At 54.9% G+C, this 24,552-nt stretch overlaps 1 protein-coding gene across 4 annotated transcripts in view; it reads right to left on the reverse strand.

The window, feature by feature from the left end:
• The window catches only part of RBFOX3 (RNA binding fox-1 homolog 3), a 395,158-nt gene that overhangs the window by 158,309 nt on the left and 212,297 nt on the right, over positions 1–24,552 (reverse strand). For all 4 annotated transcript variants that reach the window (XM_053569052.1, XM_053569049.1, XM_053569051.1 and 1 more), the window contains exon 3: positions 3,474–3,579. The gene's annotated coding sequence lies outside the window, so the exon portion shown is untranslated. The remainder of the gene's footprint in view (positions 1–3,473; positions 3,580–24,552) is intronic.

Raw genomic sequence — 24,552 nt, forward strand, 5'->3', positions numbered from 1 at the left:
GTGTGTTTACATGTGCATGTGTGTCTGCACGTGTGCACGTGTGTACCTGTTTATGTGCACATGTGTGCATGTTTACGTGTGCACATGTTTGCATGTGTGCATGTGTTTATGTGTGCATGTGTGTCTGCACGTGTGCACGTGTGTACCTGTTTATGTGCACATGTGCGCATGTTTACGTGTGCACATGTTTGCATGTGTGCACGTGTTTATGTGTGCATGTGTGTCTGCACGTGTGCATGTGTGTGCGTGTTTATGTATGCATGTGTGCATGCCTGCCCATGTGCATGTGTGTGTATGTACATGCCCACATGTGCATCTGGTTGACCTGGAAAGATTCCTCAGGACAGAAAGTACATGAATCTGGATGCTACCCTCTGTGCAACTGGCAGTGGGTTAGGATTTTATACTTTGTACCAAGTTTTAGTGCCCTGGGGGGCCCATTTCTCAAGGAAGCTCTTTAGAGAATGTGTTTGCAGACTCTTTTATAGTGTGAATAATCATTTTCTAATTCCTGTTTGGAAAATTAATCTTCCGGGTTCTTGCAGGGTGGCATAGCGTTTTGGAAATAGGGTCAGTGGCTGATGCCTGTTTCAGTACTTGAGAATAGGCCGGAGGGGTTTGGTTATGGTTCTTTTATGAATATTATGGATTTTTATGAGAATTGTGGAATAATATTTGATCATTTAAAATGAGCATACTACCAACCTAGAAATATGTCCCTGAAAACACTGTTAAGCAACAACAGAAGCAGATCACAAAGCAACGCATGTCACATGAGCCTACTTTTGCAAAGTGATTTGCAAACTCTCACATGTAGAAAATACCCAGGAGATGACCACACCCAGGTGCAGACGGAGCTTCCTCCTGACAGTCAGGAGAGGGTGTGCCCTCTTCATCTTTTTGGTCTGTATTTTCTATAAGGAGCATCTATTGCTCCATAATCATAAGTTCCTAAGAGTTAACTTTCATTTAAGAAGAAGAATACCAGTTCTACTGAAGGTCTGCAGTCCCTGCTAATTCCCAGGGAGGGCAGAGGATCCCCAGGGCCCCTGATGGTGGTTCTGACTGATTCTCCAAAGGTGCTGGCGGCACTGGGGCCACGGCAAGGAGGGCCCTGAGATGGGCATCGTGTCCTGTGGGCAGGAGTCCGCTTCCACCTGCTGGTGTCAGGGTCGGGGGATTCCTCCCTGCTTTCATTTGGTACCTCCTCAACACCATTTTCTGGATGCTGTCCCGAGACCCTGTGCTCTGACACCCTGATCTCAGGTGATGTTGCCTGGGTGGGCAGAGTGGGCACCGGCAGGAAGCACTGCCCTGGCTACTGTCATCAATCGTCAGCCCCTCTCCCATGGTGGCCCCTGGTAGCTCAGTCCCGAAGATCAGGCAGATAAAACGGGAACTCTTGCTATGGTGGAAGGGGTGAGAGCCGGGGGTGGGGACGTTTGGGGCCCAGTAATGGGTACTATCTAGATGGGGCTTGCTTTCTGGTTTCAGAGGGATGGGCTTCTGTCTTCGTTTCCCAAGAAAGGCACAGCCCAGTCCCCTGGTCTGTCTGTTCTGGACAGATGTCCCTGGAACGAGCTGGGTGGCCCCCTGCAGTGAACCCCTGGATCCCCCAGAGGAAGGCTGACCCACCTTCCCCCTGCCTCTCCTGGGCTCAGCATCTTCCTCCCCCTCGGCCAGGTAGGGAGTGGACAGTCCACAGCTTTGCACTGAAAGACCAGGGAGCCTCTGCTGGGCTGTTTTTCAGGCTTTAATTCCACCAAGTGAAACTGAAAAAAGTCTTCCATGTGCCCTGCATGGACCCCCTCCTGGCAAGGGGCAGACAGCCGCCCCTAGCAGAGGTGCTCAGCCGCTGACCATCGGGGCTGCACAAACTTCCTCTCGGTCCTGTGGCCCTGCACAGGCCCTTTAATTGGCTGCCCACTGGAACTTGGCCAGGGGTGCATTTCCTAAAAGCAGCAACACATGCAGTCTGACTGCATTTCCAGTGGGCAAAGCCCAGAAAGAGTAGAAGGGATCTAACCCACAGGGCCCACATTCTGCGGGAATCTTCCCAACATGGGGCCTGTGGGCAGCAAGCTGCTGTGGCCAGATAACCCGTTGCGTGACCTAAAGCTCTGCCAGGGCCTAGCTGGTGGCTATGATCTCCCTGAACTGTGTCCTGGCATCATCGGAGAATAAATGCAGCCCAGGTTGGGCAGCTCAGACATCCGCGTAGAACGCCGGCCACGCAGGTGACACTCCTGACATTTCTGTGGACAGAGCCTGCTTCCTGCCTGTGAGAGCCCCCCATTGTGTCACGTCTCCCCCCTGTTCTGATCCTGGGGCTCAGCTGTCTTCTTAAAGTGTTTCTAACTCAGGCTGAACTATTCTTGTCACAGACTCCAGCAGTGGGTGTGAGATGAGGACCGTCCCGAAGGCCACTCCTCCCGCTCCCTTTTCACGCTGCTGAGTGGGTATAACAACGTGAATGGGATGGGCGACGGCCACGGGGAAGGCGCGAGAGAGCCAAGGACACCTGTCTGGGCCTCCAGATGCAGGATGGCCCCAGCTGCACCCTCCTGGGTGCCATCCTCCCCCATCCCCGGCTCTGACATGAATACTCGGCCTCTGTCAGGAGGAGGAGGAGAGGCTGGGGGCCGCGTCCTGTCTGAAGCCTGACAGCCACGACTGGGAGAGTTTGGCTCTGGGCCCTCTGAGGGAGTTTTCTTTTATATTTATTAACCCACTTTCTCTCTTGGCATTTGCAGCAGCAAGGGAACCTCAGCCGAGGCTATTAATAGGCCAAGGCCATCCCTGGGGAGAAGAATGAGCTCATACCTACAGCTCAGGTGCCAAGTATAATGAAGGTTTCTGAGTTGGGCCTAGACGTCTGCTTGCGGCCACCTCGGGGCTGGGAGGAGGTCCCGGGCAAGCCGGGTGAGCTGGGCACCATCTGCCCTGCGGCCCCCAGCCTGGCTACTGGGGCAGACCTTTCCCACACCTGCGCCCGAGCCTGGGCCTGCCGGGAAAGGATCTTTCGGTCACACCATGTTATTCCACCCTAGGTTAGACGCAGTGGGAACCACCTCAGAGGCCGGGAGGCAAAATGACATGCAGTATAAATGACTCCTGTAAACAGAGACTTTAATAAAAAGGCAGGAGGGAATTTATGGGCAACTCAAGGATAATTAAAATTATTTATCTACTTACCTCCCCTGCTGGCTGATCAGTCTATTAATTATCTATTATACCTTCACTGATGTGCATTTTAGTGAGGGGATTGGGGAAGGGCAGGTGAAAAACACAGGGAGGTCAAGCCAAGTGGGGAGTGGGGCAGTGCAGACCCTCCTCTCTGCAGACCACGGCTCACCCCGTGGACCTCGCACGCACCGGCCCCCACAGCTGCGGGCTCTCCCAGGCCTCGCAGAAGCACCAAGCTGAGAACTGGCCGCAGTGGGGCAGAAAGTGCTACGTAGCAGGGAACGCACCTGTTTGCAGTTGGGGTGGCTCCAGGGACAGGTTCCCAGCTGAAGGGGCCGCAGACCAGCTCGGGGGAAATGCTGGCAGAGTTTCCTCCACTGTTTTGACTTCACACTGCGTTTTAAAAAGAAAACAAGAAAACAAAACCATTTTCAATCTCTGAATATCTGGAGTGCATCAGACACACGCTCTCCTGCACTCCTGATTAAAAACATCACAGGACAGAGTGTCGTGGGAATGGCATCTTTTGAACACTGAGATGAGGAAGCATTGGGCTGGGAGAAGGTGCAGCGAGACACCTGTTTACCACCTCCTGGTAAACACACTTCCAGCTCTGGGGCGCTGGATACTGCGGTGAGAGTCTCAATATTGAAAATACTGTGGGGTCAGCGGGAAGTGTGTCAATAGGCTGGCAATGTTGGATCCATGCTGGGATGGCCCGTGTCACCTGCCCGGCTCACCCCAGGATGAGCCCCAGATCTCTTGAGCCAGTAGAGCCCTATTGGGAGCAACTCATCAGCACCACCCCGTTACCAGCTGCAGGTCCCGAGCACGGGCTCCATTCCACGGGAAATGCAGTGTCCCATGTGAGGCTGCCCTGAACCCAAAGCATGTATGTACCTTGCATTCTAGCTGGACACTCAGAGGGCAGCAGGTCTGTCCTCTCATCAGAACCTGTTGGCATCACCACAGGCTACCTCACATTCTCCCTCTGAGGCAAAGTTGGGGAGACCTGGCACTCTGCCAGCTTGTGTCAGCTGGCCGTAGGGACTGAGTCTGTTGTGGTCTGAATTGTGGTTCCCAAATTCACATGTTGAAGTCCAACCCCCAGCGTGATATTTGGAGACTGGGCCTTTGGGAGCTGAGAAGGCCATAAGGGTGGAGCCCTCATAATGGGATTAGTGCCCTGCCAAGAGGAGCCTCTCTCCATCTCTCTCATTCTCTCCCCTCCCCCATGAGAGGACACAGCTGACACCTACACCTGGGACTTCCCAGGCTCCACAGATGTAAGGAGGAAATGTACGCCGTTTAAGCCACTCAGTCGCTGTCTCTTGCTGTAGCAGCTCCAGCTCAGACAGAGCCTGATCTCGACTCATGTTCATAGCATAGCGGGTTTTGCACACTCAGAAGGAAAGGACAGCAGACAGGCAGGCAGGGGGTGTCATGTGACCAGTGGTCTCAGCCCAAACTCTGGAGCCTTCCTCCCCCAGCTGCTGTTAGAGTCCCATGGGCAGTACTTCCCCCCTGCTGACAACCCTGCTGCCCCTCTGCCCTCCCACAGGGCCTTCTTTTTACACTGGACCTCACGGCCTTTGCACACGAGTTTCTGGCCTCAGATGAGTCTCCTTAAGTTTGTCAACTGTTGGGAAACCACTGCTTACTCAGGCCCTCCCAGGGGCCTCCTGACCTCCAGATCTGAAGCTCCATCCCCAGCCCTTGTGCCCTGGCACTGCCTCCTTCCTCATGGCCTTAGAACCACAATCAGGAATTAGCATCACCTTCACTTGAGCTTTCATTAGCATTGACACCTTAAAATGAAGCTTCCTCAAGAGACACTGAGTCCGCCCTTGGTCCTCAGTGCCTGGACAGGGCCCAGTGCTTAGCACAAATCAGTAATTATGAATGAGTGAATAAATGAATGAGGGAATGAATGAGTGAGTGAGTGAATGAATGAGTGAGGGAATGAATGAGTGAATGAATGAGTGAGTGAATGAGTGAGTAAATGAGTGAGTGAATGAGTGAATGAATGAGTGGGCGAGGGAACGGAATGTGTGAGTGAGGGAATGAATGAGTGAGTGAGGGAACAAATGAGTGAGTGAGGGAATGAATGAGTGAGTGAGGGAATGAATGAGTGAGGGAATGAATGAGTGAGTGAGGGAATGAATGAGGGAATGAATGAATGAGTGAGGGAGGGAATGAATGAGTGAGTGAGTGAATGAGTGAGTGAGGGAATGAATGAGGGAATGAATGAGTGAGTGAATGAATAAGTGAGGGAATGGAGGAGTGAATGGTACTTCTGGCTTCCAACTCTTTCTATGGGCTCCTGATTCATTTCCCTACCTTTAATTTCTCCTCCTTACCATGCATTTCCCACCTGCCCCTAGTGTAGATTTTTAAAACGCAAAAAGTGTTTTCAAATCCTCTGGAGTCCTGCTGAGGCCCAGGTTGAGGTGGCCACATCCCCTTTCCAGGCCCTCTCTCAAACCTTGGGCTTGCCGTCCTTCACACCCTGCTAGGGAAATCTCCTGTGTTCCCCCAGGGTCTTCTTCGCCTTTCTGACCCCTCGTCCTGCTCTAGGATAGCACATAGTGGCCGTCATTCCCACTGTGGAGGGGCCTGTCTGCTCAGCCCCGCGGCATTGCAGAGGTGGGTGGGTCTCCTGCAGGCTCACAGAGGCAGGAGCAGCTCACTGTTGAGGACTCCTCCCTCCCTGCAGCACCCCCTGACGTCTGCCTGGGTGTGGGGCTCTCTCACTGATGCAGACAAGTCACACCACCACTCTGCCGCAGGCCCCATCCTACACAGCCTTAAAACTCTACTGGAAGTTAGGAGCCTGTGTCCCATCAAGTCCTGGGAAGTGTGGCCTCCTGGCCCAGGTGCTCACTGTCCCCACAGGCCCATCTGTGGAGCCCCAGCCATCAGATTGCTGGTCTTTGGGCATTTGATGGTCTGTGTCATGTGTCCACTTAGCCAGGCCCTAGTCCCCAGGCATTCCCTGCAGTGCGAATCTTGCTATTGCTGGATGGGACTGAAGTTCTATGGCTGTGGTGGCACCCCCAGGCAGCTGGCTTTCATCAGTGAGATGGCCTTCTGTGACTGGGGTGTGCAGGCATCATCCAATTACTTGAAAGGCCTTAAGAGCAAAAACTGAGCTTTTCTGGAGAAAAAAATGAAAGCTCAAGACGGCAGCCCGGAGTCCTGGCTGAGGTTCCAGCTGCCACTTGCCCTATAGACTTTAGACTCAGCAGACCTCACAGTCATATGAGTCAATTTGTTAAAATCAATCAATCAATCGATTGATCAATCTATGTACCCACCCACCCATCTGCCTACCTACTCAGCAACCCAGGTCCTAGGGCTGTTTCCCTGGGCAGCCCTGGCTGATTCAGGCCTTGGGTTTCTCCCTAGTTGGGCTATTGGGGTGACTCTGTCCATTAATAGAACCAGAAATGCTCCCCTCGGCTCCGCCCAGTACTCAGTCCTGGCTGATGGGGGCAGTGGTGTCCAGCAAAGGCAGAAAAGGGGAAGGGGAGGAAGGAGAAGCAAGGGGCCTCCTGTCTACTTGGGGGCAAGCACTGCACAGTCACACACCTGCCACAAATCAGCCTTCCTGCATCTGCATGAGGCCAGATGGGGGCTGTGAGGAGGACAACCCAGGCCCCAGCCTCCCTGCGGGCCTCACAGCCAGCCCCAGGGAGCCCAGCTTCCTGACATCTGGGGACAGCTGCCGCTCCCTGGCTGGCCCCTCTCCTCCCCTCCTGACTATCGCTTCTCAATTCTGATGATGTATCAATAACTGCAAAGCAAAATGCCACAGTTAGCAACGCTACTGTGCTGTAACTAATCGTTTTCTGAATCGATTCGCAGGGTTGTGTGTGCAGCGAGGTGGGGCGGCATCTCCGAAGCCGCTGCAGCCTCCAGGAATTAGGCACACCAGGAAAAGTTCCAAGAGACAAAGAAAAGAGTCTCCAAGAAAAGGGGTGGGCGGGTGAGACAAGGAAAAGGAGGATTTTAAAGGAGACCAAGAGAAGAGCTCAAAGATGAAAAGAACAGGTAGGAGTGAGCCACCTCCCGACTGGCCTTCCTGCGGGTAGCGAGCCACCTCCCGACTGGCCTTCCTGCGGGCAGCGAGCCACCTCCCGACTGGCCTTCCTGCGGGCAGCGAGCCACCTCCCGACTGGCCTTCCTGCGGGTAGTGAGCCACCTCCCGACTGGCCTTCCTGCGGGTAGTGAGCCACCTCCCGACTGGCCTTCCTGCGGGTAGTGAGCCACCTCCCGACTGGCCTTCCTGCGGGCAGCGAGCCACCTCCCGACTGGCCTTCCTGCGGGTAGTGAGCCACCTCCCGACTGGCCTTCCTGCGGGTAGTGAGCCACCTCCTGACTGGCCTTCCTGCGGGTAGCGAGCCACCTCCCGACTGGCCTTCCTGCAGGCAGTGAGCCACCTCCCGACTGGTCTGGGTGGGCAAAAGCGATGAAGGGACCACAACCTGACACCCTCAATGGGACCTGTTATGGTGGGCAGTGGGTGGACGATCAGATCCTCTATGAGGACAGGGGTCACAAGTCCGCTAGGCCAGAACATCGCAGCGGGGATGCCGGGCCGGCACAGAGCAGGGTCCCCCGATGGGGCAGGTGGCGCTGGTACCTTCCTGGCATGGGGGTGCGGGGGAGAAAGCCAACTGTTGTACATCTACTTGCTCCTCATGGCTCAAAAGACTCAGGCCCAGGACCCCCAACCCTCCTCCTCTGTGCACATAAAAGACCTCAGGGCTCTCTGGCACTCAGGCACTTAAGATTTTATTGGCTTAATAAACAGCATTGCTGCTGCCCTCTTGGTGTTTCTTGGGCCTTTCTTGGATCTTTCTTGGGCCCCTGAGCACATGTGAACATGGGGCTAGGGTGCTCTGTGGCTGCTATGGTCTCCTCAAAAGCTGGCTGGAGAGGGAGAATGAAGACAGGGAGCTCAGGGCCGTAGGGCTATGCCAGGGCCAGTGGAAGAAATTCTATCCTAGTGTAAGTCAGGAACCCTCCCAGTGATCGTGGGGAGAAACCGAGGCACAGTTGCTAGACCAGACCCCCAAAGCACATGACCTGAGGTCAGCAGAATGTGCACCCAAACCTGGGGACTCAGGATCCAGAAGCCAGCTTGTAACTACCACACCGTTCCCACTGTTGCAAGGATTGGCCAGTTGGTGACTCAGTTTCCCCATGTGTAACGTGAGCCCTTTAATAGCTGCTCCTTTGCTCTGGCATCTCTGGCTCTTGTACAGCCCCCCTGGGGTTCATGTCCTCAAAAGGGTGGGGTGGACAGGGCTGGGGAGGTTGGATCCAGCCCTGGGGCCCTGCTCGGCACAGTGCCTGAGACAGGATGGCATCTCTGTCAAGTTTCCAAGCACTGAGCCCAAGGCAGAGCGCCAGTGAGTCCAGCTTGCTGGGCCGCATGCATCACTCCCTTTCTCACTTGCTCACTTGGCCATTGGGCCTGTGCACCTAGCGTCTTCCTGCCAGATCCTCACCCCAGGCCCCTGCAGACTGCAAAGCCCTGCCTTCCAGCACTCTGGCCAGTGCTGGCCTCTCTGGGTGTGGGGGAGCAGCTGACCAGCACGCACAGTCCTAGCCAGGGCTCAGTAACCCCCTCACGGCAGAGAGGGAGGAGCTGGGTGGATCCTGCCTCCTCTTCCTGGAGATGAAGTGCTGAGTGGGGGTCTGCCCTTGGCAGCCTGTGCCCAGCTCCTTTGTTTCCTGCTCCCAAATTCTTGGGGCCTGGTGGCTTCTGAGCTGACCTCCCAGCAGGGCTGCTTGCTTCAGAGGCCAGGCCTTTTGTTCACAGACATGCCCCAGACGAGCCCCTGCCCACCCTGCAAGCCCCATGTTTCCAGAGTCTGCTCATCCTCACTCACATGGTCGCCTCCTGCTGGGAATTGCTCCGAGGGTCTGTGTCCTGCCAAGCTTGGCCTGAGGGCTCAAGCAGCCGGATAGCTTTAGGGCTCAATGAGGGCACATAGGCAATTCGGTCACAGTTTCACGATTGCTCACAAAGGGGGTACAGACAATGGGGTCTAACAAGGAAGCCCAAAAGCTTGTGAGTGGTTTACTTTGTTGTTTTTTTACAAAGTAATATGGTTTCAAGTTTCAACTTATAGTACAGGCCACTTTCCTGAGTGGGAGAGTAGAAGCTGGAGGAGCAGACAGCCCCCCCTAGAGTGTGCAGAACTTTGCAGGGACCCCATCCTGTCTTGGGCACTTTGCCGAGCAAGGCCCCAGGGTTGGGTCCAGCCTCCCAAGCCCTGTCCACCCAAACCTGCTGATAAGCAAAGGAAAGAGACTTGGGCATTAGGCGACTCCAACCAAAGTAAGGTGTCCTCCGCCCCCACCCTCTGCTCTCACAAGGGTGCAAGTGAGCTCAACAGCTGTCGCCAGAGAGTGAGGTTGGAGGAACCGCAGGACGGGACAGACAGGTCCAGGTGCTGCTGAGCACCCAGAGCAGCCTCCAGAGCGTTCCGAGACCCAGTCACACAGCCGGCACACACCTGCGCACCAGGGCACCCCACCACAGCACTCTGTGAAACCATCACACTTCGCATCAGCCACAGTGTCCATCAGTGGAAGAGCCAGTAAGACAGTGTGACAGTTTCTAAGATTTCTACATGGCAGAGACAAGAAGGGAGCAGAAATACAGTGCAGAGGGACTGCAGGGACATGACGCTGAAGGGAAGGAGTGTGCTGGGAAGATGCCACGTGTGTGCTGGGAAGATGCCACGTGTGTGCTGGGAAGATGCCACGTGTGTGTGCTAGAAAAACATAAAATACCATGACTCATGGTTCATTGTTACATATGTGCAAATTCTTTTTCAAGGGACAAACAAATGCTCGGAGCTGCTCCTGGTGTGGGGCCGGGTGGGCTCAGAGGGCACTTAGGCTTTCTCTATGATGCTTCATTTCTTTTTTTTTTCTAAGACCCAATGCAAGATAACAAAATATTAGCCATTGTTATTTGCAGGTGGAGGAATATAGACACTTACATTTTAACTTACTTATAAAAATTCTCCAAAGTGTTTTTGAGACAAGTGTGGCTCTTTGAGAGAATAAGAAACCCTGCTTACATGCACGTGGCCTGGCCGTGATGAATGGCGCTTTGTACATTTAGTAGCTCAACAGAATCTCTCTGGCTGGTGGCTGGAAGGTCAAAAACAAATGGATGAGGTGGGCAGTGTTGTGATTTCGGAAGAAGCCAGGTGACCCAGGTGACTGCCCCCTCCCCAAAACCCAGGAGGAAGTGACAACTTCTGTGTTCCCAATGAGGCCTACAGACTCCAGGCCATTTGTTTCTCCAAGAGCCAGGTATCCCCCAAGTGCTCTTCCCATGAACCCAGGCCATGGTCTTCTGTGCAAAGTCTTCCCCACGCTGAGAAGGGCGTCAGAAAGTACTGGACGGAGGAATGCTCTCCCCTCCCCTTGTCAAGCCAACATCTTCAAGCAGGCAAGGAAGGCAGAGGATACCTGAAAAGACCCTCCCTCTCCTCTCCCTGTCCCCTACAGATGGGACCCGGGGGGGTGGGAAGGAGCCGTGTCTCCCCGGCTGCACCCTCACTCTTACTGGGGGCTGTAGCTGGACAGATGTGCACCCCAGCCCTTGCTTTGATCTCACACAGTTACACTTTCAGTGTTACAAGCTAATAAAAGCCGTATGATCAAATTCCAGGTCATTACTCAAGGAAAGGGACCCCTCTGTGGTCGACAGCAATGGTTTCAAACCAATTAAAATAAGCCTGGCGTTTCTGCAGGCTGCTGTGGCGCCGCCACCCTGGAGGTCTCGGAGGGCCCTGCTTGCAATGAGCAAGATGCACGAAATGTTAATGGAGATGCTTAAATGGCACGCTGAGGGGATGCTGGTAAATAAGGCCACTCAGAAGGGGCTGGGGCAGAAGTCTCCGGAGCTAACCCTAGAGGAAACTTCAATAAACAGAGATTGGATTGAAAACAATTCACGCTGCAAGGGGCGGGGTTGCCGGCAGGGCTAGGAGGGGTCTTTGGGGGAGGAAAGCTATTTCATTTCCTATTAGTTCCCCTTTGCACTGTCTGTGCCCCCTGCTGCCTGCCCAGAATCTGCCAAGCCCTGACAGCACCCACTGAGCCGGCTAGGAGCACCAGGGTATAATTTGCCAAATAAAAATTAGAGAGGGGAGGGATGCTGGCAGGTGAGGGGCAGAGAACCAGCTGGAGCTGGGGCTGCGGCCGAGAACTGGGTGCAGGAGGCTCACCACTCCAGCAGCTTCTCTGGGTGTTGTGGGGTCCTGTCTTGGGAAGATCACATGTGACCCATGCAACAAACAGATAAGGTATGAAAACACCACCCTGAGCCCACAGCAGCGAGTGGGTGAGGCTGGCGAGCAGACTGCAGCCAGCCCTGCACAGCTCAGAATAAACTCAGGGCCCACCCAAGCATGGGCAGCACCGGCCTGGCCAAGGCTGTGGATACAGCCTTTGCTCCCAGCTCACAAAAGCACTTCTTCCTCTTCTTCTTTTTTTTTTGAGCTTTCAACTTCTTTTTTTTTTTTTATTGTTGGGGATTCATTGAGGGTACAATAAGCCAGGTTACACTGATTGCATTTGTTAGGTAAAGTCTCTCTTGCAATCATGTCTTGCCCCCAGAAGGTGTGGCACACACCAAGGCCCCGCCCCTCTCCCTCCTTCCCTCTCTCTAATTAAATCACAGCTGTGTACATTAATGCGATCATGGGGCACCATACACTGGTTTTATAGACCGTTTGACACCTTTTCATCACACTGGTTAACACAGCCTTCCTGGCATTTTTAGTTATTGTGTTGAGACATTTGTATTCTACATTTACTAAGTTTCACATGTACCCTTGTAAGATGCACCGCAGGTGTAATCTCACCAATCACCCTCCCTCCACCCCATCCTCCCCTCTCCCTCCCCTCCCTCTCCCCTTCCCCATATTCTTAGGTTGTTACTGGGTTATAGCTTTCATATGAAAGCCATAAATTAGTTTCATAGTAGGGCTGAGTACATTGGATACTTTTTCTTCCATTCTTGAGATATTTTACTAAGAAGAATATGTTCCAGCTCCATCCATGTAGACATGAAAGAGGTAAAGTCTCCATCTTTCTTTAAGGCTGCATAATATTCCATGGTGTACATATACCACAATTTATTAATTGCACTTCTAAACACAGAAAGGGGACAGAGGTCACTGGGCAGAAGAGCAACTCAAGGACTCTGGACTTAGAAAGCTGGGCCGGGTGATGGGGGGGCGGTGTGTCTGCTCAGAGCCCCCCTCCCCATCATGGCCCCAGGCCCTGCACACCTGCTGTTGTTCATCTAACTTTACAACCAAAGTAACAAGCCTCGTTCCAGGCAGAGTTTTCCAGACTGAGCAAATAAAACTACTGGAGACACACTTAAATGTGAAATCTCACATAACAACAAATAGTGTTTTAGTAGTTTTATTATAGTAAAAGTACATACCATGCAATATTGGGGTGTGGTTATCTAGCGATTACTTACCGTTTATCTGATAGTCAAGTGTGACCAGGCCCGCTGAGTTTTCATTTGGCAATCCCAGCTTTCAGCTGACTGCCCAGCCTAGACACACATGTGCATGCACACTCACACACACATGCACCTGGGCACACACACACACTCACAATTTCACAAGGACAGAATGGGACCCAGCACTTCCTGGCTGTCTCATGAAACTCCTCACGTCACCCCTCTGCCACCCCATCATTCAGACAAAGAGACTCAGGCTCCAGTTGCGGCTCGTCCAAGGCCACACAATCAGCATGTGGCCTGGCAGAAAGTGCAGACCCAGGACATTCATATTCCAAAGTCGGCACTGTTTCCACCAAAGCAGACCCAATGCATCAAGTTGTAGATGTTTCTTTCCAAACAGAATAGCCATAGGAAGCTGCTATCGATTCTGCACTCAGGCCAATGGACTTGGCTCAGACCCACGTGGACCTCAGACCAGGGGCAGTTCCAATCCAGGGAAGCCCTGCTGTAGGTGAACAGCCCTGGCTTCCATGCAGAGGCCTGTGGGTCCCCCCTGGTGGGTTATGCTGGCAATCAAGTCCCCAGTGGGTACAAAGGCAGCAGTGATGCCAGTGGCAGGGCATTCTAGAAAACAGGGCTTTTACCCCCTGGATGTCTCAGAGGCGATGAGATTTATGCCTCCTTCGGTTCAAAAGGTAGACCTGAGATTGTCTATAAATTGGCAAGCAGCGCCTAAACTCCGGCTCTCTGTAAGTATCTAGTTGCTTTCCAGGTAACCAGTTGGTGATTTAGGTATTTGCTATGTGGTGGGAATCATAATCTTTTAAAAAACAAGCTGCAATCTTTGAGAAGGCCAAAGTGAATCATAGGACAGCACATTTCCCCGTCTACCTGGCCATCCCCTGGCAGGGAACAAGAGTAGACCTGGCTGGTAAACCTCCCGCTTTCCATCAGCAGGACGGTTCTCACGTCGCACACCAACTTCCACACCTTTGGGTACTGGTTTTGTGATGACTTTGCTAGGAATGGAAATTAAGCTTATCATTTTGTCATTTCTAGAAATATCTCCCATCTCCCCTCGCTTTTTAAAACAACCGTCCATGGAAGGGGAGAGCCCTCAGCATCTCATCACTGGCTCGTCCGACCTTGCCTCTGCCGGCAGAGCTTCGCATAGGCAGAGCTCACAACTTGTGGGCCGGCAGCTACAACCCCTGCGGTGGCTCCAGGGAATTCCCCTGATGAGTGAGCAAAAGCATCTGGGCCTGGAGATCTGGATGCTGCAGCTGTTATTTGCTTAGCCAGTGGCTAAGAAGAAACCCGGCAAGGAGGAGAGACGTGGGGACGGAGGTCATCTGGATCATCCAAACTCAGACAGAAAGGATGCCCCTAATGAAATATTAAAATCCAGGAAAAGGAATTACGGAGAGGAAAGGGGCCCGCGAGGTCTGTTAAAGACAAGAGCAAGCCCTGCCCCCCCTTTTCCTGCCGGAGCGTCCACACCAACCCCACACCTCCCCTTTCAGCAAGGCAGTCAGGAATGGTCGGAGCCACAGCATGGTAGGGAGGTTCTCGTTCTTTGCCTAATGAGGTTTTACTGGAAAACTTTGCTGTAAGAGTTGAAGTTGGCAGGGGGGTGGTGGGGAGGCTCTTCCGAGACAGCCCACCGGAACGGGCTGATGGTGTTACAGACAGGTGGGTGTTATTTCAGGTGACCTACTTCCAAGATGGTTTTTCTTGCTCTTCTTTCTTGCTGCAAAGTTTTGACATAGCGGAGGCAGGAAAGAAGAAAAGTCGCACTATGTCACCAAAAAAGTAGGGGACTCAGTGATCCTCAGCGGAAGGAAAGAAAAGAGAGAGACAAGGGATGCTGAGCAAAGAAAGAGGCTGAGAGGAGAGAAAGGGCAGCTGAAGAGCCCTTGGTGGTGCAGGGGTGAAGCCCTATCCAAGGAGGCCCCTCTCAGGCTGGCCCAACTGGTGATGACCCAGGTCTCTGCCCAGTTTCTAGGCACAGAGTGGAAGATCAACTCGCCTGCACTCAGCCTGACGATGCTATTCTGCAGGGTCCCCAGATCTTCCTGCTTGGAGAACAGGCTGGAAAAGGCTCACGTCCCTGCTTTCAGCCTGGCACCCTTTGCAACTGCCTTCGGTCCAAGAGAGAATTGATACTATTTTAAAACCTTTCCCAGCAGGGAGCTCCTGGTGCCCACTCTCTTTGGCCATATGTAATTAGCTGAACTGTCAAAAGAAGTCCTGCCTGATCTATCCCAAACCTTTTGCAGTGAACCTAAATCCACTCCATGCTATCCGGAGAATAATTCTGTTCCCCTAAGCCCCATAGACCCTTATATGTAAAATCACATTCCTTGTAGCTATGAGCTCTGCCTGCTGGTTCTTGGGGGGTGTCCATCTTTTCCCCCAAAACCTTGGAGCAGAGTTGGTACTGTTTGCAGCAGAAATGCCTTGGAGCTGGAGTCTGGCTCCAGCTAATGGGTCAGAGGAAAGTGGCTCCCGAGAAGCAGGTTCTGCCATCACAGTGACATTGGATCCCAGATGTAACTGGTGGCACAGCTGTGTGGCCATTTGCAGATATGGCCCCACCCCCGCCACGGGAGCAAGGCCCCAGAGGCCGGCAGTGCCCACTGCCAATATCCACAGGCCACCGAGCTTAATGACTGCATAGATGACCTGGATTTGGCAGATTCAGATGAGCTGAGACCCAGGTCAGCTTAAAACTTCACTGGACTCAGGGCGGCGCCTGTGGCTCAAAGGAGTAGGGTGCGGGCCCCATATACTGGAGGTGGTGGGTTCAAACCCAGCCCCGGCTAAAAACTGCAAAAACTTCACTGGACTTAAATGACACACTGCTGCCCAGGGTGCAGGACTCTGTGGTCTGCTAAGGACATGTGTACAAGAGCCCAGTGACGTGGGGTCTCTACTGTGAGTCTTCCCTGTGTGAAGCACCAGCTTTTCAGCTCCAGGGAAGGAAGACAAACAACTCATCAGGACACTTTCTTAGAACTGCAGCAGGATGTGGGGAGGCCCTGGCAGCCAATCCTCTGAGGTGGCTCCCACCCCCGGCCCGAGCTGGCACAGAGACCCTTCCACACGTGACATACAAACAAGGGTGTCTAATTTCTCCCAAAGCAAGAATGAGCTCTGCTATGGCCAGTATCCCATGGAGAAGAGAGAGGAGGTGTCAGAGAGAGGAGGGAGGCAGGAGGGACATGAGAAGGAGAAGTCAGGCGCCCTGTGCCCGGCACACAGAGGACTCTGGCGGTGCACAGCACAGAAAAATGTCAGGGCGGGGAAAGAAAGGGGTGTGGACGGAGAGGTGCAAGAGGGCCGCAGGCGGGCGGGGTTGGACCCGCGCTCTGGGAGCTGCGGTGAATGCAGGGGCACGGAGTGGGGAGCACAGCAAGGAAAAGGGGGAGCACAAGGATCCAGTCTTCAGAGGAAACCAGCTGTGGCTGGGAGGCAGGGACGGTGGGGGCTGGAACAGCCTTCCAAGCATTAAGTGAGATGGCCCAGGCAGGGTGCTGAGGGATGGGTCCAAGCACAGGCCTTGGCCCCCAGCACGCCCTTAATGAATGCTGGTCTCTTTCCCCACGTTGAGCAGGACAGATAGGGGCTGTGGCTTGGAGAGCTGAGGTCCAGGCTGGAGAAACTCCCCCTCCCAGGAAGGATGGAACAAATGTCCTGCATTGTCCAGGGGTGGCCCCGAGGGCTGCCGTGCAGAGGACAGAGGAGATGCCAGCAGGTGCCCAGGCAGGGTCCGAGGACTGCACGGCTTCCCAGGGTCTTGGAAGGCCGTATCTGTGTGTCCGTGTATGTGCGTATTTGGGGAGACGGCACCAGAGTCATTTCTGGTCTCAAGGGGTCTGTGGCACTCAGGGAGCTAAGCAGCAGCCCTGTAGCATCACAGTCCCTCACCTGGAAGCCACCTTTCCACCTCTGGTGCCAACTATCTACACAGCTCATTTGCAGAATGCCCAGAGGAAAGTATTGGATCACTGTCCCTGGGCATGGCAGCTCTCCTGAACTCCCTTGTCACAGGCATTAGTTTGAAAGTGAGACATTATGGGGACATCGAGCCAGAAGGGAGTGAGGGCTGGGCCTGTGCAGGCCTGGGACAGACAGATTTCTCAGAGAACAGAACGTTTGTGTGTATGTGCGTGTGGGTGGGCGGTGGAGGGGCCCAGCAAAGCCGCCAGCTTCTCTAAGCCTCACCGCCTTAGGTGTCAAAGAAGATTATCACTATCCCCTGTCACTGGGATTGGAAATGATGCAGGTGGGGGCCAACAGCATTAGGAAGAGCGTCTTTGGGGCCATTTTCCTAGCCCAGAACGCTGGGTGATGATGAAGGGGCAGCTCTTGAGGCTGAGAGAAGGGCTGTTTGGCAGCAGAGAGGCCACCTCAGATGCTGGGTACTCTGTGGCCCCACCTGCCCACTCGGCTAGACACCCTCCTCTGGCCTCCCTGCACAGGGCTTTGCCCCTGGCCTCCCTACTGGACACCCTCCCCCGGCCTCCCTGCTGGACACCCTCCCCTGGCCTCCCTGCTGGACACCCTCCCCCGGCCTCCCCACACATGGCTTTGCCCCTGGCCTCCCTGCTGGACACCCTCCCCTGGCCTCCCTGCTGGACACCCTCCCCCGGCCTCCCCGCACATGGCTTTGCTCCTGGCCTCCCTACTGGACACCCTCCCCTGGCCTCCCTGCTGGACACCCTCCCCTGGCCTCCCTGCTGGACACCCTCCCCCGGCCTCCCCGCACATGGCTTTGCTCCTGGCCTCCCTACTGGACACCCTCCCCTGGCCTCCCTACTGGACACCCTCCCCTGGCCTCCCTACTGGACACCCTCCCCCGGCCTCCCTGCTGGACACCCTCCCCCGGCCTCCCCGCACATGGCTTTGCTCCTGGCCTCCCTGCTGGACACCCTCCCCTGGCCTCCCTGCTGGACACCCTCCCCCGGCCTCCCCGCACATGGCTTTGCTCCTGGCCTCCCTGCTGGACACCCTCCCCTGGCCTCCCTGCTGGACACCCTCCCCCGGCCTCCCCGCACATGGCTTTGCTCCTGGCCTCCCTGCTGGACACCCTCCCCTGGCCTCCCTGCTGGACACCCTCCCCCGGCCTCCCCGCACATGGCTTTGCTCCTGGCCTCCCTACTGGACACCCTCCCCTGGCCTCCCTGCTGGACACCCTCCCCTGGCCTCCCCGCACATGGCTTTGCTCCTGGCCTCCCTGCTGGACACCCTCCCCTGGCCTCCCTGCTGGACACCCTCCCCCAGCCTCCCCGCACAGGGCTTTGCTCCCGGCCTTCCTGTGCTTGATTCCGCACTCAACTCTCTTTGCCTCGGCCAGAGATGGCTGCTTGCCGCGAGCTGGCAGGAGAGGCGTGTTCTGCCATGGCCAGCAGTGTGTGGAGCACTGCACCAGTGTGAGCCAGCAGCGAGGGCTCATCACCATGCAGATGTGAGTGGGCGAGCAGAGACTGGTTGTTTGGCCTGGCCGTGATGAGAACTCAGGCTCTTGCACTTCCAGGCCACATGCATCTTAGGTGTCCATTTCTAGGAAGAGCTGAATCACTCGAGTACATCTGTGGGGATGGGGTGCAGCCTGTAGGAGATGGGGAGGGAGGAAGCCCCCTTCTTTTTGTGCCCTTACAGGGGGTGCTGTTCTCGCTGGGAGCTCACCCTGCTGTCTCCAGTCTGCACCCTTCTGTGTCAGGTCTGGGGCCTGTCCTCTCGGGGCCTCTCTGCAGGAGGTTGGGGAGCCACGTGCCATGCTGCACACTTCCCCTGGTGGGGAAGGGGCTGGCTTTGAGGGCTTGGGTCACTTGTCACACCCGGAGGAGCAGCACACTTCCCCTCTGCTTTCAGAGCAATCCAGTATAGGCCAGTGGAAACCCCTGAAACTGGCTGACATCTGGCAGATGAATGGGGAGATGTGGCTTTGGTTCCAGGGTGTGCATGCTCCTCTCTGGGGAAGCCCCAGGGCCCAGAAGCCTCTGGGTGAACTCCATTTCCTAGGGTTAGTGAGGAGGCACAGTTACCACCAGACCCTCCTTTAGGCATTGCCCCCTTCTTGGAGGGAGGACGTGCAGCCCACCCCACTTCCTTGCAGAGCCCCTCTGGCGGGCTGATGAGCAGCTGATGTAGGCAAGCGCTTCTGCAGCTGAATCTATAGGTGCCTGGCCTATGACCCCTCAGCTCTGCTGCTCTGAAAGTCTCCTCCATCTGGAGATCAGAGCAGCCTGCTCCTGCCTGGAGGGCGGAACACGGGGAGGTGGGGGGCAGACAGTCTTCCCACTGCAGTGCAGTGACTAGGCGCCACCTGACACAGGGGCCGCACCTGCAGGAAGCAGGTGCTCATTCATCCCCCCCACGGCTCAGCCCTGGCACCTCTGCCTCTGTGTGTGTGGGGTGGGGGGAGCAGGGGCTAGGAGGCTGAAGGGCCGTGGAATACTGCCCACAGCCCAAGGTAGGTCACCATCCCAAGGACTCCCTGGACTAGTGTGCAAAGTCAGAAGCACAGCCCGACAGGTAAGGCTCATGGCTTATTAGAGAAAGAAGGTTTCCAGGAACTGAAGGGGTTTCATGCATTCAGCGCTTAGCACACCCAGACATAACAACTCTCTGTAGACCAGTCCCCAGCCCTGGGCAGCCCCTGCCCGGCCCCATTCCTGCTTTGTGGTCTGGCCAGGGGAGGGGGGGGAAGACACTGAGAGGAGCAAGAAATGGCTGCACCCCTCCCTGGGAGGACCCAGCCCTGGGCAGCCCATTGGCCGGTTGGGTCTTCCCTGGGGACAAAGTTTATGGCTCACTGAGCTCAAGTGTGATAGGGGCTTTGGGGACGCTTTGGGCCATCTCATCAAAAGGAGGAGCTGCAACCTTGGAGGGTCTAGTCCAGTGAACCCAGTAGGACAGGGGTGGGGGGTCTGTGCCTTCCTAAATGCCAACTACCCTTTTATTTACATTTTCCTGATCAAATGGCCCCTTGACTTCAATCCACACGGGAGACCTGATGATGCCTTGTCTTGGGATAGAAGGAAAAAGGGGCTGAGAGGGAGCTCCTTAAAAAGGCCACTCCAAATCTACCTCTTCCCAGGACATTACCACCTGCTGTCCCTGAAAACATAAAAAATAAAAAGCACAACAGAAATGTAAGTACAGCTGCAGCGGCTTCGCCACCCCCGCTGCGGCCTCCTTGTGTTGAGCTCCAACCTCTTGGATATTTACTGTTCGTTCCCTCCTAAATCACTCCTGACGGCTGGACGGCTCACGCTCCATTACAGGGAGAGGCTGTGCAGCGTCGCAGTTCCGTTTAGCTTGCAGAAAAAGGAGCCTCATAGGAAAAACCCACCCGGGAGCTGTCCGGTGCTGAACTCCGGCGTGATGGACGATTATGGACCATCTGCACTTTCAGAGGGGGATAGATTTATGAGCGGGAGAGACAGCTAGAAGAGTGTCCATTACTATAACTCCCTGCCCTCTTCACAGATATTCTAATCAGCGTCCTTTCCCACTACCGACAAGCCCAAGCTAGGAACTAGCGAGAGGAGAAATGGATATATACTTCGGGGGTGTTTTGCTCCCCCCACCTTGAGCATCACTGTCAATGGCATTGGGGCACTGGAGGTCTGGGGTTGGGGGAGGCTATGGGGACACCCTGCCTGATGAGGCAGCTTCCCAGTGGCATATCCTGCACCGTGGCTCCTGATTTCTTGCAACTGGTTGAGGAGATGGGAGGTCCCAGGATGTCCTTCCCTTCTCACCCTGCATGGATCTAGCTGAGATTTACTGGCCACCCAGGATCATGTAGAAGGATGCAGTAAAAATATCTGGGTCTCCCTGATAGCCTGTGCACTCCAATATTGCCGTACACGGGGAAAGGCTGGGAGCGAGTCTCTGAGGGATGCCATCCCCGGGTCAGGTACTGAGCTCAAGGCCTCTGAACGTTGTTTCACCATAATCTTATTCCTATTATTTTAGGTCAGAGAATGAAGGCCCATGGAGGCACCAAGTTCCCAGCCCAGGCCCACCCAAGCCTTCCTAGCCCGGAAGCTGCCCACAGGCATGGCCCGCAGGGTGCTGTCCCTGGCAGAGGCAGCCAGCTCCCTGCTCTTCTGGTGCCCCTCCAGTGGGACAGCTCCTGACACTTCTCCTCTGGGCTCAGGCCTCCCAAACTTTGACATGGCCTTGGTGTAACCCCCAGCCAGTGTTCCCTGACTCCAGCCCTTTAGAGAGTTGGCTACAAAAAAGAAAAACCAAATAAACAAACTTCCCATTTCCATACCACTTTGGAGTTCGGAAAGTGTTTTGACCACAGCCTACTGCAATAGACAAAACCAGGTATTTTTATCCCTATTTTCAAGAAGGGGACACTAAGGCCCAGAGAAGTTAAGCAGCTTCCTCGAAGCTGCACAGCTAACCAGTAGCTGAAATCAATGAAGCCCCTGTCTCCAAGAGTTCACGGCTACCCTCAAGCACTTCACTCCCTGGGGACGAGCCTGGGCTTGGTCTTTCTCTCTATTTCCTGATCTTTCTTTTACCTCCCCACCCCCATGAATCTCCACCAGGGAAAAGAAGACCAGACTTTAAGTCACCAGAGGTGATGATGACTTTCTTGAGGGTCTCCCAGCTCACTGGCAGGTCCATGGAGAGCTCACCCCTGAGTACAAGCTCTGAGACTCTCACCAAAGATGCTGAATATCAGGAAATACCCTCCATCCCACTCCCACTAGCACCCCACTGCTCTCTGAGACGGCAGGTAGGGGGCCATGCGGAAGTGCCCACTCAGCAGCGCTGACCGCTGATCAGGGCTCTGGAGTCAGTCCTGCTGGGTGAGGAACTGAGAACAGCAGAGCCCAAGAACTCATTTTTTTGTTGTTGTTGCTTTTGTTTATTTCATTTACCTTTAAAAAAAAAACCCACAGCCCTACCTTCTTCACCCTGGGAGCTCACTTGTGGCTTTCTCACCTGGAAAAATCCTTCTGTTCTTGCCAAATCCCCTGAGACAGCCATGTATCTATTCTGTCCCTCACACACTCATTGGGGACAGGGCCCGGACCATGCTGGACAGTCAGGAAAGGCTTTCTGTGGGAGGCCATGACCTGCTGGGCAAGGTCTCACAGGGCTTGGAGGAGGTAGTCAGGTGGGGGGACGGGGCCAGGCTGGAGAGGAAAGTGGTCACTCTTTTCACAGTCCCTCTCCAAAGCCTCCATGCTAAGCACTGGGGCATGGGCTGCTGCTGTGTGGACCACACCGTCCATCCTGGCAGGGTTGGGGTGTTGCCTCAGCCTCTGAACCAGCCTGTCTCCCAGATACTATGACTGTGGCCGTTTTCTGTGGCTGATGTACCTATCATCATGGCCACTGGAACATACAGTTTGGGGGCACTTGAAGATTTTTTGAACCAGTGTGCCTGAGGAAGGGAATTTATAATTGTATTTCATTTAAATACATTTAAATGGAAATGGCCATCTGAGCCTGGTTTGGAGGGCACGGCTCTGGCCAGTGGGCTGCCACAGTAGCCCTGGTTCGTGTGCTATCTGACCCCTGCAGGCACTGGCTGAGGACAGGTCTTGACAGGACCCCTGTGTTCCCAGGCTCTGAGGCCTGAGCCAGACGGGGGCATCTCTCTCCCCACTGGAGACAGTTGGCTTCACCTGCGCAAGCAGCACCAGCTTGATGCATGGCCAGCGCCTGCACTTTGTGAAATTAAATTCTCAGCTTGGACTGAGCAGCACGGGGTTGGCCAGGGCCACCCAGGGACAGGGACGGGGCTTGGGGGGAGCCTGGGCAGCGGAGGGCTGAGGCTCTGTGGTCCTGGCAGCTACCACCCAGGGGATGGGGAGGGCTGAATCAGCAGGTGCCCAGGCTCAGACTTCAGAGAGGAAGGGAAGAGAGAGATGAAGGGGAGAGGGAAAATGCTAGAAAGGGGCCACAGGGTGGGTGGGGCAGGCTGGCTGGAGAGAGACTATCCCTACCCCATTGTGGCATCCCAGCCCCTCGGGTGTCTCCCAAGAGCCATTCCTGCTGGCTCTGACCTTCCCGCGTGCTCCTCCTGCCTCTGACGCAGGACAATTTATGGACCCCTATTATTTCTAGCCAACTCTGCTCTCCATGGAGACGAATACCCCTCCTGCATCATTATTATTATTAGCATCTTCATTAGTGCTTGATATAATGTAGAGTCCATTACAGCACCCCAGGGCTCCTGTGAAGGGACCTTTCCCCAAACCTGCCCTCCCCCTTGGCCAAGCTCCTGCCTGCTATCTGTGTCCCTCATCTCCCACGGCAACAATTGCCATGTTCACGGTCACGCAACTCAAATCACCTCCAAGAACTCCCTTTATTAATTCCCCACCATGTCCTCAGGCAATTATTCCAAACCAGCTGTCCTTTTCTCCTGACCCTGGAAGGAGCTCTGTAGACCTGGCCATGCCTGTCACCCTGGCCTCATGGCCAGGCTGTTGGTGTATCCTCAGGGAACGCAGACTCAGGAGGGACACAGGGACAGCCGGGCCCCCATTCATCCTACATTTGCTCCTTGTCCTCCCAGGAGGGTACCCACAGTTCCTCTTCTCCCGGCTCCCCCTTTAAAGAAGTGGTAGCTCTTACATTTCAGACAAGGGCGGTCACCAGGGATTCCATCCGGAGCCCAGCTCCTTCTCAGACCCTTCACCCCTGACCACTGTGCTGGCCTGTCCGGAGTGGAAGATGTCACTTGTGGCACCTCTGATCACATCTCTACATCAGAGCCAGACAACAGGTCCCAGTAGCTTCTTCAGGAAGGGAGGATTTACGTAGTTCTGAGGAACTGGCCATCACATGAACCCAGATGCTCTTATAGGTGTGTGCGTGCGTGTGTGTGTGTGTGTGTGTGTGTTTGTGATCACTGCTCCCTGCCTTCAGGTCAACCCCAACCCCACTTTGGGACGGAGCATTCATTGTCCTGTCTTTCTCCTATCCCCTAGCACCGGCTAGAAGGGCCACCCTCTGTAGCTCCACTCTGCTTCCAGGGAAGGGGAAGACGCAGGTTACTGAACTGCTTTGCTGCTGGGCAGGGCTTCACTTTTGGCCCTGGATGGTTCTGGAATTGGGCCAGAACTACACGGAGGCCCCCGGGCTCAGCCTGGTTTCCCCCTATTGAGATCCCACCTCTCACCACCAACCCTCTCCCCTGGGCACAAGGGCTCTGTATGTGGGTTCTCTTTTCACTCCGGAGGCTCTTCCCTCCCCCAGGCACAAGGGCTCTGTATGCAGGGTTCTCTTTTCACTCTGGAGACTCTTGCATCGTCCTGTAAAGCTTTTAAACAGGCAGGGAATATCTAGATTTCACAAATGTCTCCATTTTTCACAGGTGGAGTTTTCAGGGCGGAGGGAGGGTTTGAGGGTCACGCCTTTCCCATCTCCCTGGTCTCCCCCAGGCCCTGGCTGTCATCAGGTCTGGAGCTGGGGCAGGGGAAACCCACCCCGTGGAGGAAGCGGCCATCATGCTGGCTGTGGGTCACAAATCGGTGCAGTGGGTCTGTGCCTGGGGGTCTTCTCTGGCCACTCCGTGCCTAGCCAGGTCCTACTCATTCTGCACCAAGGCAGAGCCTTCTGAGAAGCTTCCTTGCATGTGCCCTGCCTGGCGGCACTGACCGCCTGGGCAGCAACTACCCTTCTGTTCTGACTCAGGCTGTCTCCTGGGCCCTTTGTGATCTCATTCCAGCACTCTCTGTGGTCCATAAATGTGTGTCCTGTCTCAGGAACTACACTGCACACTCATGTTCCCTGCAGACAAGGCTCCCAGTGGCTCCTCCCAAGTATCCACTGGGCACGTCTGCTCAGATGGGCCTCCTGCA

The sequence above is a fragment of the Nycticebus coucang genome, chromosome 18 (assembly GCF_027406575.1).
Source record: "Nycticebus coucang isolate mNycCou1 chromosome 18, mNycCou1.pri, whole genome shotgun sequence".
Classification (NCBI taxonomy): domain Eukaryota; kingdom Metazoa; phylum Chordata; class Mammalia; order Primates; family Lorisidae; genus Nycticebus; species Nycticebus coucang.